General features: G+C 39.6%; 1 protein-coding gene across 2 annotated transcripts in view; it reads right to left on the bottom strand.

Moving 5' to 3' along the window:
* Window positions 1-15,856: 15,856 nt before the first annotated feature.
* csmd2 (CUB and Sushi multiple domains 2) overlaps window positions 15,857-20,359 on the bottom strand; it is a 246,732-nt gene continuing 242,229 nt past the window's right edge. For both annotated transcript variants that reach the window (XM_029248162.1, XM_029248161.1), the window contains exon 71: window positions 15,857-19,971. The gene's annotated coding sequence lies outside the window, so the exon portion shown is untranslated. The remainder of the gene's footprint in view (window positions 19,972-20,359) is intronic.

Consider the following 20,359-nt stretch of genomic DNA (forward strand, 5'->3'; position numbering starts at 1 on the left):
TGAACTCCTATCCCTCAGAGCTGCTGAATCCCTCCTAGCAATCAAAAAGGGTTTCAAAACCCATCACATACCTACTCCTCATGATCCCCTGACAGCCAGACAAATGAGTCTAACACCATCTGCTGTGATTATCTATGCATTTTCTGTTTTAATGTTGCTCCTATAGGAGCTACTGGAGGGATGTGAACCAGCAACAGACAAACAAGCTGTGCTTTAATAATTTATCTGAACCTCTTCATTACTTTGGAGAATAACTTCTGCAAAATTAATAAATTAAAACACGTTGACTTAAACTGGCGAATATGGCAGCATCCACAGCTAAAAGTACAACACAGTCAAAGTTGTGCTTTCTCTCATAGGATCTATCTGCTTAATTGTAGCCCGCCCATTTGCTGTAATTTTCCGTATCATTCTCACCTTTTGCATTTGCACCTGACTAACAGATGCTGATAAACAGGGAGCAACGCCTTGTTCTGAGATCGGAGAGTGGATTAGCGCAGCGTACTAAATCACAATCATGTACGCTGGGTGTGGAAGCAGGGTGAATACACACATAAACGCGTTGAACCGTAGTGTTTAAGAGCGATTTTTTTTTTTCCCTTGGTTGCTCTCTCTTGATCGCGAGCATTTTTTTTTTTTTTTTATTGTTGTTCAAGGGAGTTTCACCTTTGAAAAGTGTTTCTGAAAAGATGTGCAGCAGGTACCCGTGTTCAGAACTGGCTGCAAGGATGTCCTTCCAAAACAGCCTCAATGCAGTAGAAGCAGAAGCTATATAAAGCACCTATGGCAGATCGTCAGGGCGGCAGGGGACGTGATGGGGGGGCCATACCTGGCAGGGTGATGGGCCCCATCCACATCTTGTCTCAGAGAAACAATCTGAGGCTCAGTTGCCTTGCTGATTCATGGAAAACAAGCAGAAAATCCTGCTGACCTGCACTCCGGGCAGCACCGACTGCCAAAACCTCTTCCATTATAGTCCCAAGACATGAGCACTTCCTTAACATTTGCTAAAACCTTAACTAGGAATATGCGCAAGCAGCATCACCCTAAATGTTATTATACATAAACTGTGCTGACATCTTTTATTATACTGTATGCTTTTGTGTTAGGAAGCCACTGACATGCATATATGTAAATGAGTAAGGGGCGATGCGCTTATTGGATTCTTTCCCCCCTTGGTCCCAGTTTAAGACAACGGCTTCTCCTGCTCTGCTATGACCACAGCAAATTTGTGCTGTGAGCCGACCTGGGGCCATAACTCGGCATCCGCAGTAGACCAGGGCTTTCTCACCTGTATTCATGCCGACAGCTCCCTTCCCACTCAGGACAGGCCTGTCAGATAACCCAGGTCTCCGCCAAGTGCTGTTTGCTGTCATCGTCAGTCCCAGTGGATCCAGCAGACAAGCAGGAGGACCTATTAGGCTGGAGAAGGGAGCCCTTGTGTCCGCCTACATGGGAAGGAGGCCCCAGGCAGCTCCTGAAGGCCACTAAAGAGCTTGAGGAATGTCTCAGAGTGAGGAGCATACAGTCACCACCCCCAGTTTGTCCTCACCATGCTACAGGGAATTGTGGGGAGGAGGAGGAGGAGGCAGCATTGCCAGGATTTGAAATTAAAAGATTGCAGTTTGAAGTCTAAAGATAACTCATTCAGTTGCATTATTTTTATGCATTTACTTGACACTTTTCTCTGTTTGGTAAACCATTCTAAATATAAATAGGTTTCTGTACTCCATCACCCCCCTTTTTAAAAAAAAAAAAAAAAAAATTGAAGCATTTCTAAGTACCTTTTCCAACGGTCCTAAAGCAGGAGAAAGGATGTGATCCTGGGTCCACTGCTCTATGCAGCCTCTTGCTCTATATAGTTCTTATATTAGTTATCCTTTATAGTTATATATGCTGAGGCAGTTAAAGTATATCACATAGACATGCAAAACCATAAAGTTTTCTTTGGTAAATTGAGATGCGGTCCAGTGAATGACAACCATTACATGTGTCACTCTTCAAGTTCATACATGTGTAACAAAGTAAATTAGTAATAATCAACGAGTGGCTTGTTTCACTCATAGTGTCTGGTGGATGGGATGACTAGACCCCTCTCAACTAGTCTACGTAACCTTGTCCAATTGTGATGCTGAAGATGGAGAAACGTCCAGAATCTGCCTCTGGTGCAATGATGGAACCGGTGTCAGAGTTCACCCAAGACCAACATTGGAGTGAAAGCGTGATCACACTGTCACGCATATCGAGATTGTAAACCTTTCTAATGGGATACTGGTGAACATACCCATCCAGGGAGCCTGAGTATGAGAGGTTTCAGCAAAATGAAGGACATCCTAATAAAGTTCGCAATGTCCTTTAAGTTGTGAATGGAAGCTGAAGAATGGGAGTATTTTAATCAACAAATTGACTGCCTTCAAAGACACCATCAGCCTCAGATCTAAGGCAAAACGAGTTTGTAAGGTTTATATTTTATATCCCACTGCCCTTCCATTTAGAAAAAAATACATTTTTAAAAATAAAAAAAAAAAAAAACCATGAGAACAATAAACTCAAAGAAAACTGGGGCAGCAGGTACCACAGTGATTAGCTGGGATGAAGGCTGATGATTCAAGTCCCTGGAGAAGCTCTCCTGTTGTACTTAAAAAAAGAAGTGTTGCTCTCATTAAGACCTATTTGCACCCCCCTGCTCCTCCCGACTACCGGGGCCTTGCTTCTGAATGCCACAAACCCTCCAGGAGACACAGCACAAACACACAAAGGCGACAATGGCTCATTAAAGCTCTTCATTCAACGCAACAAAAATGTCACCAGGGAGGGCTGCGATCCAGCTCCTTGCCTCCCCACAATCCTCTGTGGTGCTATCGCTCGATACCACGGCACACCGACCCCTCCCCTGGGGCACTGTGTGGTCGTGCGCTAAAAAGCTGCCAGTAATTAGACGGTTATTTCCTGGCTGTGATGAAGCCCAGCTACACAGACGTCCGGTGGTGGAATATTGTACAACTGGCAGGAGTGGCTCTGGGGGTGGGGGTGAGCAAGTACGGTCCTCTTCCATATGCATGAAACTCTGGCATGCTTTCGGCTAACGAGGACATTGTAATCCTGCTGATACAGGGACAATTGGGTTCGTCCATGAATGGGGTCTTAATCACATGGTTTCATAAGCCATACGCTGTAGTGAAGAGTAACAGGTTCCGATGGGCCAGACTCCACCAATCAGCTGGCACAGGCAACTGGCTTTGGGTTTACGCCTGATGTGCAAGTGCTGTACAGTTTCTGCAGTGCATGAAATTATCATTAATAGAGAGCATATTTATCTTGCCGTGAGCTAAAGCACTTTTTCGGTAAGAAGCGCAACTCGTCATTGATTCCTGATGGCAAATCCTCATGGAATGAGTCAAAAAGTACCACGCGCATCCCCTGGTTAACAAATCTAATTATTTAGGCAAAAATCTGTAAATTTAAATGACAAATGCCATTATTCCTGACAGGGGAAATAACTAATTTCAAGCAGGACCCAAGAACACCCAAAAGTCACCCAAATACACAAAGTTATTCCCACCTCAACAGAAAATCAAAATTCCCCAATAACTGTTATTAAACATTTACCAATACCTTAATATAGTACTGTAGATATATTTGTACACTGTATATATTTAGGGGGGTGCGGTGGCGCAGTGGGTTGGACCGGGTCCTGCTCTCTGGTGGGTCTGGGATTCGAGTCCCACTTGGGGTGCCTTGCGACAGACTGGCGTCCCGTCCTGGGTGTGTACCCTCCCCCTCCGGCCTTACGCCCTGAGTTGCCGGGTAGGCTCCGGTTCCCCACGACCCTGTGTGGACAAGCAGTTCAGAAAATGTATGTACATATATATATGTAGCATATCTATTGAAGGTGAAGGGATACTGGACAAACTCTTAAAGATAATACTTTTATTATAAATTATCTTGTACGCAAAGTTGGCAAGTTAGTTGAACAAAAATGTCAGTCAAGAATTAGCCAAATTTTCCTTTTTGCAGTAATCACAATACATAGCAGTAGCAAGCACCTTGAAAGACCATATTAATTAATGTTGTTCATTTCCAACATTCTCAGTATCTCACACACACACAGGCTGAAATCGCTCGTCCCGAGCAGGGTCACAGTGAGCCAGAGCCTAATCCGGCAACACAGGGCACAACGATGGAGGGGGAGGGTACACACCCAGGATGGGACGCCAGTCCATCACAAGACATCCCAAACAGGACTCAAACCCCATACCCACCAGAGAGTAGGCCCTGGCTAAACCCACCACACCCCCTTATCTTTGGTACCGGAGATATAAATATTGGGCTGCCGGGGGCTGATTCAAAATCAGGGGCTGACCAAGAAAAGTTTGTCCAAGTTTCTCCTCACGTGAAAGAAAATGTTTGTATCTGTAAAAATCTTGATCATAAATAAAAGATGTGAATTCAAAAACATTCAAAAAAATCAAGGGATGGATTTATTTTGAACTTGAATGCTCAATGCCTCTCTGCTGCCCATTAAAATTTTGGTCAAAGTGAAAGGATCCAACATTCAGGATCACTGTCACTTATTGCCATCCAACTCTTACAGGGCATGGATTGCAGGTAGCTCAACAACAAAAGAAAAATCTTCCTGGTGAAGAGTTTGAAAATTCCAGTCTTAAAACTGACACTGATGTTATACACTGGAACATGAATACTACCAAACGGCATTAATCTGATGATCAGATGGAAGACCAGCCATTAACAAATCACCACATGTCAAGTAAAGTGCCATAAACATGAGTGTTCCTACAGTCAACCACCTACATCTACATGGAGTTGCAGGGGTCTGTCGGTTTGGCATGGAGAGGACAGCGTCCCTTACCGGCCCACCACAACACCATCCCGCAAGTGTCGAATCTCTCCCCACCCATTTATCCTTCCTTAGAAGTTTCTCCATAGCCTAACAGTACTCATTAACAACAAAGTTTTACAGCATGACAGATGGTAGGGTGGTAGTTTATAGCATGCTGAAATAACTTCTTTTAAACCACCAGTAGAAAAATAGAGATTACTACCTTTATTTTCCTCCGCTCATTCCTGAGAGAGTCCTTTAATTACAGCATAATTTTCACTGGGAAGGCTCCATTCCAAGGACAACAGAATTATATAAAACAGCAAATGATGTAGTCATTATACCATAATTCAGTCATTAAATCACCAAGACATTTTGCGCTAGTATTAGTGAAGCTTAAGGAGAAATGAGAATTCCAGAAAAAAAGAAAAAAAAAAGGGGGGGTGGTTTATTAACACTCTTAATAGTCCCTACTATTATACATAATGGATTAAAAACAGCAGTCAGCTTTATTGGATAATATTTGCCTTGGTGATTATCTAACAAACAAAGTGTCATTACTCCTCAGCGGATTCACTGCTGAAGGTAGACAAATTTGAACGTTTTCTGGACCTAAGGGAAATTTAGGAATTCCTATGTAAGCACTGTTTCCAAAAAAAAAAAAAAACACAAAATTAAAGATGCATGGTGATGACAAAGGCTGCTCAAACAGAGTTTTGGCAAGTAGGGGCATTATAAAACTGGACGCAGTTTACTGGTTCATGTCCCTGGTTATGGTACATTTGAGCTACAGTCATTTACTGTAATTTGACTTGAAAAGGGTGAAGCAACTGATGGGAAAATCTGAGCATTTGAACTGGTATGTATACATTCTAGCAGCTGTTATGAAAGACAGTTTTGATAAATAATATCACTGTATTGCTGTTATGTAGTGTGGTAGCATACAGATTACAGATCCTGCCATTGGACCAAAAGATCACAGATTCAAATCCCACCTCTAACTGTAGTACCCTTAAGCAAGGTACTTAACCAAAATAACGAGTGAAAATTGCCCAGCTACACAAACGCAAAAATATATGTTAAATTAAATTTTAAAATTATAAATAGCTTAACATTGTAAGTCACTTTGGAGCAAAGCATGAGATCAATGTAAACATAGTGATTAAAGTAACAAAGGACTATTTTCTTATAACCACGTAAATGATAGTCAGAATGCAGAATTGCAATTACTGAAAACAACAGCATAAGCTTAAGCTGATCAAATAATTAATGATTGTTACGCAGCAGTGGCCTCGTTGTTGCAAGTATGCTCTGGATGCATCAGTTATTTCACAGGCAGCACATGTGAATGTATTTCAGCAGTGACCCAATCATGTCTAATCCTGATTTTCAAAAAGAAACTGCAGGCGGATATGGTAAGCTGACCGCCTGTGGAACAGCCGGCTTTTGCTCTTCAATCCACTTGGCAGCGGATCTTGTCAAAGGTCCAACTGAGCCAACAGTCAATATAATGTTCCGCTGATCACCTTTAGCCACCTGTGGACCAAAGCATGAAGAATTGACCTGGTTAGAACTAAACTTGAGATGATCCTATACCAAGACAGCAGTGTCACTCAGACAATGCATTCTGGTTAATAGCTCAATGGTTGAACAGGCTGAAAGAGTATCTGGGGTCCAGGAGCTCCCCAATTAAAAGGGGGGGACACTCTTGCTGTAAGTATTACAGGATATATAGGTTAAAAAACAAAATAGAATTCAGAGTAGTATGGGTTCAGGTTTGAATTCTATCTTTAAACGAATTAAAACAGAACACAATCTTATTGGGAAATATCAGAACATGCAAATATTTTAAAAGATGATTTGTGTAAGAAAACTGGATAACAGCGGTTTGGACCAGTACACTGTTCTGTGCACCTCATAAAATTGCATTTATAGTGTTTGAATGGAGGATTAGAATTTTTATTTCCATGGTATCTTTATTAAGGTTCTTCTATATTATGACATACAAACAAGATATGCACACAAAGCACACCACCCTAAGAACGTTGAACCCATTGAACATGGTGGCAGGTTTGAGCTTCACCTCTGGCTGTAGTACCCTTGAGCAAGGTATTTACCCTCAATTGCTCCAGTAAAATTACCCATCTGTATAAATGGGTAAATAATTGTAACCTTAACATCATAAGTCACTTTGGAGAAAAGTGTCAGCTAAATTAATAAATATAAGTGGTTTATTAAGATAATAGCAACAATTGGAGCCAGAAGAAGTCCATACAATAAACTCTTTAAGCTACTATTCTTAACTATGACCCAAGGAAATTGTGGGTGGATTTGAGTGAAATAAAGGAGAAAAGCAAGTATGGATCCCTGTCATTAGATTGAAATCTGAAGGTGACCAAATCCTCAGAACATCAAGTGCTGAAGACTATGCTCAGTTGTAACAGAGAGACTAATCCATTTTAATATTTGTAAATATTGTGTCACCATCTGACTTCAATTTTAAAAACATAAGCAGGACTCTCACCTGAATTGCTTATGACAAATCATCTAATGGTGTAGAATTATCAGATGCTCCAGTGAGTGACACCACCATTAAGGCTTATGAACTGGTCTACCCCATGACGTGAACCAAAAGAAAGGCATGGATGGATAGGGAAAAGATACATGAAAATGAATGTGATTCGTAAAATTTTTCATTGGAAAATGAAGACAAAGGACTGATGTATGCCAGGAGCTACATTCCTGAAGAGCTAGATGTAGTCCTGCAAAAGTAAGTAGCAAACTATGTCATCATGTTTCTTCAGACACTTGTTTTTTTTGAGTGTTGTCGCATCACCTAAAGCCAAAATGCACAAATCCGCCATTAAACATCTTTCAACTCAAAAAAAAAGAAAAAAAAATCCACTTAATTCCTGCAAGCAGGCAGATGAAGGTTTACATGTTTTACAAGCATTAAGTATGCAGAGGAAAGTGACGCACCCGTCTTACCAACACAAATAGAGATTTGTGGTCGATTTGTTAAGAAGTCGACATGCGCTGCTTGACATTCCACTTCAATACATCTATTTCCTTCTTTCATCCAGCAAACAGAAAAATATTTGGCAAACATCTCATGTGGACATTTGTCAACTGAAGCTCCTGGTGCCAAATCTACTATCAAATCCCTCTCCAACTTTAAATAAATATGCACGAAAATATCACACAACAAATCCAGGTTTATTCAAAACGGATTCATAATGGGACACCTGGGTTAAACCTGGATGTTTTCCACTCCATTAAATAAACTACGCTCGCATCCCGAAGACCCCGGTGCAAGGTGTCCGGCATTTGTTCGGTGATCTAAAGGACAGATTTCATCATTGTTGTGCAGCTGCTGTCAGTCCATCTGTGCTTCTGAGGCTCTTCTTGCAAGAACTCCACAGACCCACCACAAACCATCCAGGACTTCCTTCCTCTGGTTCCACAGCAGAAATGCAATCAGCACGCTGGTTGAAAAGACACCCTTGGGAAAGTACCTCATTTAAAATTGTTTTACTACAAAAATCCAATTGTCCTTTTCCATTGTTCAGCTTTTGTTTTTTTTTTTCTTTTCTTTTCTAAAGTGATGTGCAACTTCCATGGGAAAAGAATGTAGTTTACAGAGGACTGCAAACCTAAGCATAATTTCAAAAAAATTTGATATTTAACCAGAATGTGTAAATCAATATACACCACTGAACATAGATTATTGTACAAACCTAACATGAAAGGAAACAAAGTTGTCCGGAAAATGCATGATAAGTTTCACATTTCACGCAGTCATTAAAATGATATAATACACAAAACAGCCCCCCCAAAAATTCAACCACTAAGAGTACATTGTTTGCCTCAGAAGCATGAATTACTATTATGGGTAATTATTCTATTATTCAATGATTTAGTGCTTGTTTAAAAACACTTTCCTCCTGCTTACTACTTCCAATTAATATTCTCATTATTGTTTACTTGCAGAGCACATTCATTTATTCCATTAAATCTCCAAACATTCACCAATCTTGCACCTGTGCCCAAGTAAATAATAGACAGACTTGAGCGCTGGTGGATTCGGTTAAGCCATGGAAACATGACTAGGTGAATTACACACATACACCTTTCTGGGAATTTACACTAGTCCCAGAATTCCTTTCCACTAAGCACCTGCTCTAACAGAGTGAAGTGTCTAGGACTCCATGCCCCTAAAAAGAAAGGAGAAACCCTACCTTAAGCCACGTTCAAATCACAACAGTGGAAAATTCATTGAAGAGAATAACTGTAACTTGATTCAACAGTCAGCAGAACTAATTGTATGCCCATTAATTATGGCTGAGTCAGCAACGCATATTTCTCCCAGCCATCAGTGAACAAATAAGGAAACAAATAACCCTGGCTCTTGACCCTGAAACTGACTGGCTAGGTGGATGCAAGTAAAGCCATTGCCATGGCAGCCCTCCCCTGATCAGACCACTTGATGGTTTTTGATTAATCACTGTTGGAACCAGGTGAGCCTCACAGGTGACTAATGACCCTTGTAAAGGCAGTCAATTAATCAATCCAGGCAGGTTTTAACCTCACCAGTTAACAGGTCACCACCTCTCCGACCTAGGGCATGGTGACAATGATTACTGGTAATTACCCCACTCCTGTATAAGGACTCACAGATGTAGTGAGAGTATGAAAGGTTGTTTCTCCTAAAGGATGGGTTTGCCACGCATGGCTTGAACCTTTTACTATCATCTCATCCCTTCTTTCATTGAAGCCATTCCTTCTATCTGACTGTAATGGAAGCCGAAGGTCGACTACTTCACAGCAAGGAGTGCTTGTTGTAGAAGGTCTGAGGGATTGGAGGAAGTGACAAACACTCAAAGCTCTCCATCTCTCCACAGTGATCTCATGAAACCTCTCCCAAGGTGTGACACAGAGAGAGCAAGGAGTCAAGATGTTTCTGGAATTCCGTATCTGGTGACAGTGTTAGACAACATTCTCTTTAGTAACCTTTGTATATCATTGAGGGCTCCCACACCCTTAAACCAGAACCTTTAACACGGAGCCAAAGAGTCATGAAATGGGGGTGTGGGGGTGCAATCTGGAGAGTTTCTCACATTAATATGAATTATGAACCTTGCAGACCTCTTAATAAAGGAAGAGCCTATTCTTCCTCAGGGCATTTAAATCATCATGGTGGTCCTGAGTCCATTGGGAAAAACAACACAAGAGATGGTCATTCACGGGCATGTCTGAATAACAAAAATCCAAAGCAGACATTTCAGTAAGTCAGTTTTTTTTCCCCTTTGAATCCATCAGACATAATCAGGACTACCTGAGTCATGGGTATACGTGGAAAGAATTTTTAGGACACATATCAATCAAATATATATTAAAATTATTTTTCTTTCTTCTCCTCCCCAGTAATAACTATGTTTTTTTATTATTATTATTTTCCCCATACAGAAAGTGTTTGCTTAAGTTCAGAAGCTCTTCCCTTTCTCACTCTTGGAACTGGAGTGGAACTTATTGTACTGATATCAGTGCTCCAGGCATATGCAACAAAAAGACACTTGGAGAGAATTTTTTTTATTGTCTTTCTTTTCAGATACTTTCATCTAAAGCTAGTTATATAGGGCCAGTTGGTAGCATAGGGGTTAGAGCACCTGTCCTTGAACTCAAATGTTTCAGATTAAATCCTACCTCCAACTGTAGCATCCCTCAGGAAGGTACTTATCCTGAAATGTTCCAGTAAAATTACTCAACTATATACATGGGAGGAGTTGTAAGTAGCTTAATTTTGTTGCTTTGGAGAAAACGTTGGCAAAAATACCTTTTTTTTTGAGTCTAGGGTTCGAGTCCCACTTGGGGTTTCTTGTGGTGGACTGGCGTCCGGTCCTGGGTGTGTCCCCTCGCCCTCCAGCCTTGTACCCTGTGCTGCCGGGTTAGGCTTCGGCTCACCGTGACCCTGCTTGGGACAAGCGGTTTTAGACAGTGTGTGTGTGTGTGTGTGTGTGTGTGTGTGTGTGTAGATTTTGTCACTCTTTGTTCATGTTCCTTTAGCAATTCTGTTTTGTAATACAGCACTGAGCTATGCGTGATACATTCAACAAATAAAAGTTCCTAGTACAGAATTAAATTCTCCTGCAATGTGCAATTTTTTCACCAAGTATGGGGTAAACTGAACTATTGTCAATTTTTGTCTTTTTTTTTTTTTCCCAAATACAGCATTTCTGAGAAGAGCAGTGTGACTCTAAATGCCAGTTATGGACTTGATCTTGGACTTGACTCTCCAACAGATCAGTTACATGAATGCAATATTAATCTCCCTGTTGATCCAACTGTTTTTTGCGAGGCCAGGATTGATCTTTGTCCCTGTTAGTATACCAGGATCAAGATGGTGAGAAACTACAACTGCTAATACAAGTCCTCGTACTGCTGTCACCATAAAGTACAATGCAGTGTAAATACATTACTATAGATGCATATTTAATCAGTTTCTGAATCACTTTATGTATACTTTTATATGCCAGATACTCTAAATGTACTTGATACCATTGTTTTTAGATGAGGAATTTAGAAGAAGAAAAGAATCTGGCAAATGAAGAAATGAATATAAGTGCTGAAGATGTACAACTAGACAATTATAAAAGAAAAAAGTTCAAAAGCTGTTCCTTTTCCTGCAACAAAGCACCAAATACACACACTTTCAGAACCGCTTGTCCCATACAGGGTCGCGGAGCCTACCCGACAACACAGGGTGTAGGGGGAGGGGACACACCCGGGACGGGACACCAGTCCGTTGCCAGGCACCCTAAGCGGGACTCAAACCCCAGACCCACGGGAGAGCAGGACTGTGGTCCAACCCACTGCGCCACTGCGCCACCGCACCCCCTAAGCACCAAATAAACTAACAGAAATTTCAAATTACAGGTAGAATTTTCTGTCTGTCCAGATTTAGACATGCCTCTCAAAAAAACTTTGGGTAATTCTTTTGATTCAGTCAGTATGACAGAGTAGATGTCCCATACAGGTCAGGAGGAAAGTCACTCATTCATTCTACAGTTAAGCTAACTTAGTTTGCTATACAGATATGTGTCGCTTAATGACGGGAATAAGTTCTGAGAAATGTGTCATTAGGCCATTTTGCTGTTGTGCGAACATCATAGAGTGTACTTATACAGACCTAGATGGTATAGCCTCGATCATAGAGTGTACTTATACAAACACATGGTATAGCCTCAGTGCAGTCAAGGGACACAGTAAACGCAAGATTTATCATACTGCTGCTGGCATAACATCGAATATTGTTTTACAGTAAACTTTTTTATAAGTAGAAAGAGTACACTGTAAAACAATGATAAAAAGTACAGTATAGTATACATAAACCAGTAACATAGATGTTGATTATCAAGTATTATGTACTGTACATAATTGTATGTGCTATACTTTTATTACGCTACAATGTTGACGCCTATGACATCGCTAGTCAATACAATTTTTTCAACTCGATTATAATCCTATGGGACCACCGTCATATATGCGGTCAGTCATTAAGTGAATCGTCGTTAAGCAGCACATGACTATATTTTCATATCATACACAAACCCTCAATTCCCCTGTTATGTCTCTGTCATGGTTGTTTTTCATTTTGTTACCTATCCAATAGCACTTTTTGCTTTTAGGCCAAAACAGCAAAATAGCCTTTAAGTGGTCCTATATATTGCATGTTTTAGTGTTGCCCATGCTTAATTTCAAGGTAAAATGGAAAACTCATTGTTGAGCAAGCCTGTAATGAATTGGTTTTGATGAATCGCTGTATTTTGTGGGAATGGTGAATTGTAATAAAGGGAAAAGATATTCATGCAGAATTCTATGTAAAGGTCTTGCTGCGTCTGTCATTTAAAATGTTTTACCTGGTTCATGTCTTTATTATTGATTCCCCTTTTGGTGTAAACAATTTAGTCCTTCCTACAAGAATTAAGAAAGGTTATTTAAAGGATTCATTTGCTCGCTTCCAGGAGAGTGGTAAATATGTATACTGATTTTCTAGCTCATGGCTTGTGGAATGTTGTGGACACTTCTAAATATTGAATATAGATCAATTTTCTCACTCACTTGGGCAATTTAATAAACACTTTTGGCACTGAAAAGGGTTTTTTTGATTTATCGATGGTTAAAGAAAAAGGAAGGAAGCACATTTTCCTCTCACCAAGATGCCAGGCGTGACAATCAGTTGCAGCTGCAGTTGCAGTTTCTGACTACAGTGTCTGGCTGAATTACTGCTCCAAAGAAAAAAACCTTGAAAAATAGAGGGAAATTTTTTTGTAAAATTTCAGTATGGTAAGTGACATCGACAACCCTGGGGACTTTTTCTGTCTCTGCTTCAGGGTTACAGATGAATATTCATTTGATGCTTTAAAGAATCACACATCTTGATAAATGGCTAAAGAGATGCTACAAGAAATTTTTCTCCATGGAAAAAACCGCCTGCCATTTTTTTTAGCTAGTTTCCCCAGTTATGCACTTATTCCTTTAAAATATGGGTTGCACTGCAGAGGCATCAAATGAATTTGCATGCACCCGCATTACTTTTGATCATCCCGGCTGCGTGGGCTTCTTGAGAATCCCAAGTGGGGCGTTCCGTTGTGCTGTTGTGTAACTTACAATAAACATACCGCCTTTGTGATCACCCAGCTGTTATAAATGCTTCATGCATTACAGCACAACTGCATAATTCACTCAGACGTACAATAAAATATACAGTGCACAAACTCATATGAAGTTTGTGGCACATGGACAGTACGCCTACTTACAATGTAGACATACACCTACAGCAAACACTTATGAAGGCCTGCAACTGCTTGCCAAGCGGGTAACAATGCCACCCTAACATTAGTAGACTAGTCACCTTTTACAAACACCCAGTTGCCGTGACTCCCCTATTTAAGTCCGTGTGACAGTGAGAAACGACTTACCCTGGAAGAAGAAACAGACAGATGAACACTGTCCTCATCCGCTTCTCCCCAACAGCATCCTCTTCCTGAAGTCAACATCTCTTCTTCTATAAACCAGTCTTCTTTTCATAAATAGATTTTTACCACTGACATGTGTATATACAGTAAGTAATCAGTTAACTATTTTTGAAAAACTCAAAATGTCATTTATATCCACTTCTCTTTGAGTTTACTGCAGATGGAAACTACTGCACACATGTTCTTTACTTTCTCCAGTCCTCTATACTTAGAAGAAATGAGAATTATGGCTAGAGAAGCATTTAGCAAGGCTGACGCATTTATTTAAGGTTTTGTAGTTAAATGATTTTTCTCACTATCAAAACTTGAGGATGTTTGCTATTGAACTAGGACTCCATGGTCGAGAATCTAAATGACCTTCATTATCCAGTCTGACCTTACAACGCATGATGTTGACCTGTGGTGTTCCATGTGTTGTGTTCATTCTCTAGTCACCAGATGCTAACATTTAACTGCTACCTACAATTTGGATTGAACAGGTGCGATTAACGGCTAGCGATCTTTTACAAGTGAGAACTCTAAAATATGGACTCTAAAATATGGCACTCATTTATTAGTTCAGTTCCTGGCACTCCCTTCTGGTATGTTATTCTGAAAATACACCCAGCCTGAGCTTGCACTCATATTCAACTGAAGAAGGTGAAAGAAGTTCACCTTCAACAAAGTGTGTGCACATTGCAAATTTAAACGTAAATCCACTTGTGGTTGTTTGGTCGTTCTGCCGGGGCGTTGGGTCACACAGCTCCTATCAAACAAAAGTTTCCTCTTCTGAACAGTTTTGATTTCTCATATTAAAGGTGTTACAACAGAAAAGGTATGAAGCTATTTCATGCCAGTTTGCTGTGAATGCCAGAGCTGAATGTTTAGTAAAAATATCCTGGAGAGAATTGCTGTACTAGTCAGCTATTCGTTACAGTACTTACAGGTTCTACCTCACAACTGCAACAACAAAGAGTTAACGGTTAATGATCAACAATTACCTATACACTTTGTTTATTGTCAAGCACTTAAGTAGGTTGACGTAAACGACAAACCTAGCTCTTTGCTTAAGCACAGGCTCCATGGTATCCTTCAATTAACGATATACAAAAGCCAACAATTTTTAAAACATTTTATTCAAAAAAAAAAAAAAACTTTAAAATAGGTTTCAAGTTCAAGAAAGTAGAATAAGCTTAAACACAATGCAAAGCATCATATACAGACAGATAAAATACATTTTATATATTGCAGACTAGCCATATCGGTATTACATATGTACACTAAGTATGTAAACTTGTATATACAATCTTTATTACATTTACAAAAAAAGCTTTGTTTTTATTTGAATTACATATATATCAGTTTGATATATATATAATTTTTTTTTAATTTCCCCACTAGCATTTTTACTACAATAATGAAAAACAATTTACAGTTCAGTCAGTCCATTTTTTTAAATCTTTTTTATAATACAAATTTATTTTCATAAAAATATATCTCTGTACAAAAAGCGTTTGTTTAATTGTTCTCCTGCGAGGCGTCTCTACACATCTGCTTTTTTCCTTGGGTTCTCCTCGTGTTCTCACTCTTTTTCCCCAAACGGATGTAGAAAATTTTTGTTTTATTTGCAACCCATTGTGGTGGACAGCAAACTGCAGTGGGATGGGGCTAAATGGGTGCAGTGCAAAACTGACTTAACTCTGCCTCCCACAAGCTGAAGTTTAAAACAAAACAAGTAAATCTGGAAATATCACAGTGCAGTCCGCAAAGTGCGTAGTACCTCCCATGCGAAAACGTAATGTATTGATGTATTTTAGCAAAGCAAACTTTAGATGTATTGTAACAATGATATATAACTTTTATATAGATATTTATTATTTATACTGACTTATATACATTTATACTATATTGTCAAACCTAAAAAGCTCTTGGAAAACCATGAAATGAGTTCACTTCATAGGGGTCTACAGAATATACATTTATTTATGTGTTACCCCCATGGCTTACTTTATTGAAAGTGAACTACTCCAATTTTGGTTTGATCAGAAATGAGATAAGCCACCATCAGCTCTCTCTGTTCCTCAGTCCTGCTTCTTCCATGAGTGATTCTTATCATGTCTTTCAAGAGCCCTTCCCAAACTGTACAAGAGTGTTACTTTAGTTCGATCCCTAAGAACTCAGATTTTGAGACGTGTAAATGTGGACACATGAGCCATACTGGCTCTCTACCAAAAAGAAAAACCTACAGATAGCAATCTGAAAGACATGAAGGGTGAAAATGATATTTAACAGCCAAAATTAATGAAACTTCATCAATAAATTGCCAGGGTTAAATTTACAAGAACCAAATTTTATATTAAGGCTTGCTGTAGAAGACATTGACTTAAGATAAAACCTTTCAGATTTTTTTCTTACAGTGAGATACTATTTACAGGCAAAAATAGACTTTGTATTTTATAATTTAGTATTTTGTTACTTTGGTAGAATAGAAACCATTTGGTCACTGAATATTGGGTCTTATGTTTGCTAAATGAAGACATAGTCCAATTAAAATGTCAAAAAAAAAAAAAAAACATATAATGTCGTAACTAATCTTCAAGCTTCATGTTTGTTATTTTATATACATTTAATAGCAACACTGATAAATCATAAAGCCAAAATGCTTTGTCTTATTAGATCTGGCCTGTGACATGCTATTGTTTATAAACCCAAGTGATGTAAAAAGTCAATTTATGTGTTTTGTACCTCATTTCTTGCCATTTCGTAAATTCATTAGGACAGAATGTAACAATTTTAAAACCTTGTTCATGAATATCAATTCAAATTCAGCTTTTTTATTCTTTCAAAGCTCTGCCAATTAGCTGATAAATGAACTTTTTTCACCTCTGTAACTCAGTCGCTTAATTATTAAACATTTCAAAATTTGATAATGAGCACATAATGAAAAGGGCCATAATCAAAGTTTATTTACCCTTTCATTGCGCATTTTGGTCTGCTCAGGTTTTATGGGAGGCAGCTTTTAGATGTATATCATGGAATTTGAATTATGTCATAAGAATAATTGGGGGATGAAATGAATTCATTGTGGAGATATGATACATCAAATAAATGTTATGGCATGCATCATTAAAGGACTGGATGTTTTCCAGCTGCACTGGGGAGTGTGCGTGTGTGTGTGTGTGTGTGTGTGTGTGTGTGTGTGTGGGAGTATACGTAAGTAAAATATATAAACTGACTGGCATTATGTTTAAGATAATTTGCCTTGCAATGACTTTGCCACAGACATCTCCCGGGAAATATAATCTTCACTTTTCCTAATCATCTTACTATTCCAATAAGCACCAGGCGACATTCAATTCACACAGTGGAGATAAGCAGATTTAAAAGTAATAAAATTGTAGAGGCAATTACCAAAACAGACTGAAACAACTGTGAGTCTCCATCATGTGATTCATTTCAGGATGCCCCCTTTCGTATACAGCTGTGACAGGGACTTTAAACAGTTTCTAAAGAGGGTCGGTCAGTAAATTACAAATCATGGTGGAGAGAAGCTTCAATCTGTTGTCCACAGACTAAAAGGGAATGAACCAATGCCAAGAAATTATTCACATTTTCATTTTTACGCATAACTTATTTTTCCAGCTTAATCACCTTTAGGTAGAAAACTGTGTATCAAAGGCAATGAATTTAATGGTATTGAAAGAGTGGTAACAGGCAGTTTTTTTGCTCATGATACCAGGGCTTGTGGTTTGATGAGCTCTATGAGGTGGAGATGAATAATCATGGAGACCAGGGGTCTGCGGTGTAAAAGGAAGGGATGATGCTCTAAATGGAAAGCAGGTGGAAAGTGATGCGCAGTTGAGTGTTTTTAAAAGTTAGAGGAAAATCCGCAGGCCACTGTAACCTTTAGCATTTTGACTTCCTGCAGGGCTCAAAACATAAACTGACCAGCTATGGAAAGTCCTAAGTGTTCAATTGGAAACTTGTTAGATTCTCTCTGGATACTACATTGTATTTATGGATCCAAATCTAAGAATACTTTGCAATGTTTAATTATGCATAAACAGTATACCTAAGCTGTCAACTTTTGTCAAACTCTGCCCTGTTAGAAACTGATGGTGGTGTCATGGCCTCTCCAACCCAAATATGTGATGAGATTGCTTGTCAAGAACTTGGAATTATTCTTGGAAAAGAGTCAGATGAAATTCTGGAGGACATGAAAGCAACCTTGCTTGTCTAGTTTAGAGGAGATGAGTTGATGGCCAGAGCTGAGATGACTGATCTGGGTGTACGACAGTAACCCAAAAGGAAACTAATACAAAAAAATGAATGAAAACAACATAAAATTTTAAAGTGTTTTAAAATAGACTATTGTGCATTAGATGCCGTTTTCTGTAGCCTTCTCGCAGAACTCACCCAGGCCTTTCTCTAACACCACAGTGACGGCAAAACTCTGGTTGGAGTATAAACAACCATTGTCCAAGGGAATCCATGGCAAGGCACCATCAAATGAGTTATCTTAGCTTAGCTGTCCTGACAGCCTCTGCCAACGACCCCAGGCCAAGAGTGTACTAAAAACCGACGTTAAGTCATAAATCCTTAAACCGTAGGCGTATCCGAAACACCATCTCTCTCCACTTGGTCTAATGCCCAATGCCAGTGTGTGGGCAGCAGTGAATTCTCTGTCCATCGAGTGAACATTCAGTGTGGCTATTCTAGCAGGTGCCACCTCCATTTTTCGTGATATTTAACCACATGGGACCTACAATCTGGCATCTTGAGACGAGTCAAACCTTGAACCACAGGGCAGAACTGGAATTAAATGTCATTTCATTTTGGTTACACTGCTGAGAACTGGACAAGCAGTTGACGGATATGTTGTTGAGCCCCAAGGGGTCTTCACATGAAGCTTAAAGTGGTCTTCTGTGTCCCAGCCAAATGTCCCTGTTAAATGACTTGAGATGCTGCGACAGAGAACGACATGTTTCCTTCTGAGATTTTAATCCTTTCATCCTTCACATACGGAATTCTGTAAGAATCCTAACTTCCCAGCATCTCGATGAATAATACAAGGAATTAAGTTTTTTTTTTTTTTTTTTTACAATAATGGCTATTATTAATCTGGGTGTGGACAAGTGACTATAATTTCTGTCATCTCTATCCCTCACCTCTGTGGACACTGCTCAGGATAAGATCAGCCATTTGTGCAAAAAACACACAAACCAAATAGGTGTTTGATTCCATAATTTCCTTTAAATAGACAAACCTTTAGGCACACACACCCACTCACAAACGCACACATTCTCTTATCATTGTTCCCATATCATTCTTCCCTCCAGTTTTCCTATATTAGCGATACTAGAGGCCTTGAGTGCATTTCAAACTGTTGTCCTTTCTGTGGTCTCCCACTGAACAACAGATTAGTCCTTTCTTCAGAATCAAAGGAGAACAGAACTCTGGATCCGTTGTAAACTTTTCCCAGGGCAGAACTGAGTGAAGCGGAGTGTTGGGTAAGAAAATGGGAGAACGCCAATGGGTAGCTGTGAAAGACAGCAATGGGACATTGGCACTCGGAGACACTATATGTTAAAAGTCAGCGGTCACTTCCTCGGAGAACAAAAAAACAAAGAATTCCACTGCTTGGAGTTTACGGCCCTTCCAAGCCATGTCTGGGTCCGAGACACAGAATGTGTTCTATAGCATCAAGCTGGAGGCCGCCGATTACGTCAGCACAGGGCAAGAAGAGGAGCGGACCAGCTAGGAAACAACATCTTCGAGGATGAAGAGGTTCACAAGGTATATCTGCTGTGCCACAATTTGCAAGACCTTCTTTTGACGCAAATTCGCTGTATATTTGTTAGTTATCATTCTGTGGTAAGACTGTTTCAAGAAACCCTGTTTTTTTTTATTTTTTTTTTTTTCTTGCTCCGGATTCAGCCTCAAAGCCCAATTTCACTGGCTGTCTTCTAATACAGACGCAGGTCGAGAAGCTGCACTCCAATACAGAAAACTGACCAGGGCCACACAGAACTCCAAATGGGAAATGTTTTTCTTTTTTTCTATGAGGATGTGTGATGTTACTTTGCTTCCAAATGCGATGAGGAAAAACACAGGAGCCTGACAGGGAAGAGAAAAATTATATCACTGAGATGTTTTACCAATTTGGAACTTAGCAAAGTCAGGAAAAAACTGACCCAAGAAAACAAAGAAAACCATAAAGAAAAGGCAGCTCTTTGCTTATTATTTCGCATACTGCAATAAATACAGAACAAATATTTTCTTTTATACAGGGGTTTTTTACATAACTGTAGGAAAGTATGATCTTGGCAGATGTGTGTGTATATGTGTGTGTGCTGTGTGTATGCATCACATTCATACTGTGAAATCTTTAAAACCTTGAAATTTTCATTATGTTTTACTGTGGAAGGCAGAACAGGAGCTAAAATGGGAGGGGAAAATCAGGGGAGAGACTCCCAAAATACTGAAAAAAAAATCCAGTTACCCA

Source organism: Scleropages formosus, chromosome 23, assembly GCF_900964775.1.
Source record: "Scleropages formosus chromosome 23, fSclFor1.1, whole genome shotgun sequence".
NCBI lineage: Eukaryota > Metazoa > Chordata > Actinopteri > Osteoglossiformes > Osteoglossidae > Scleropages > Scleropages formosus.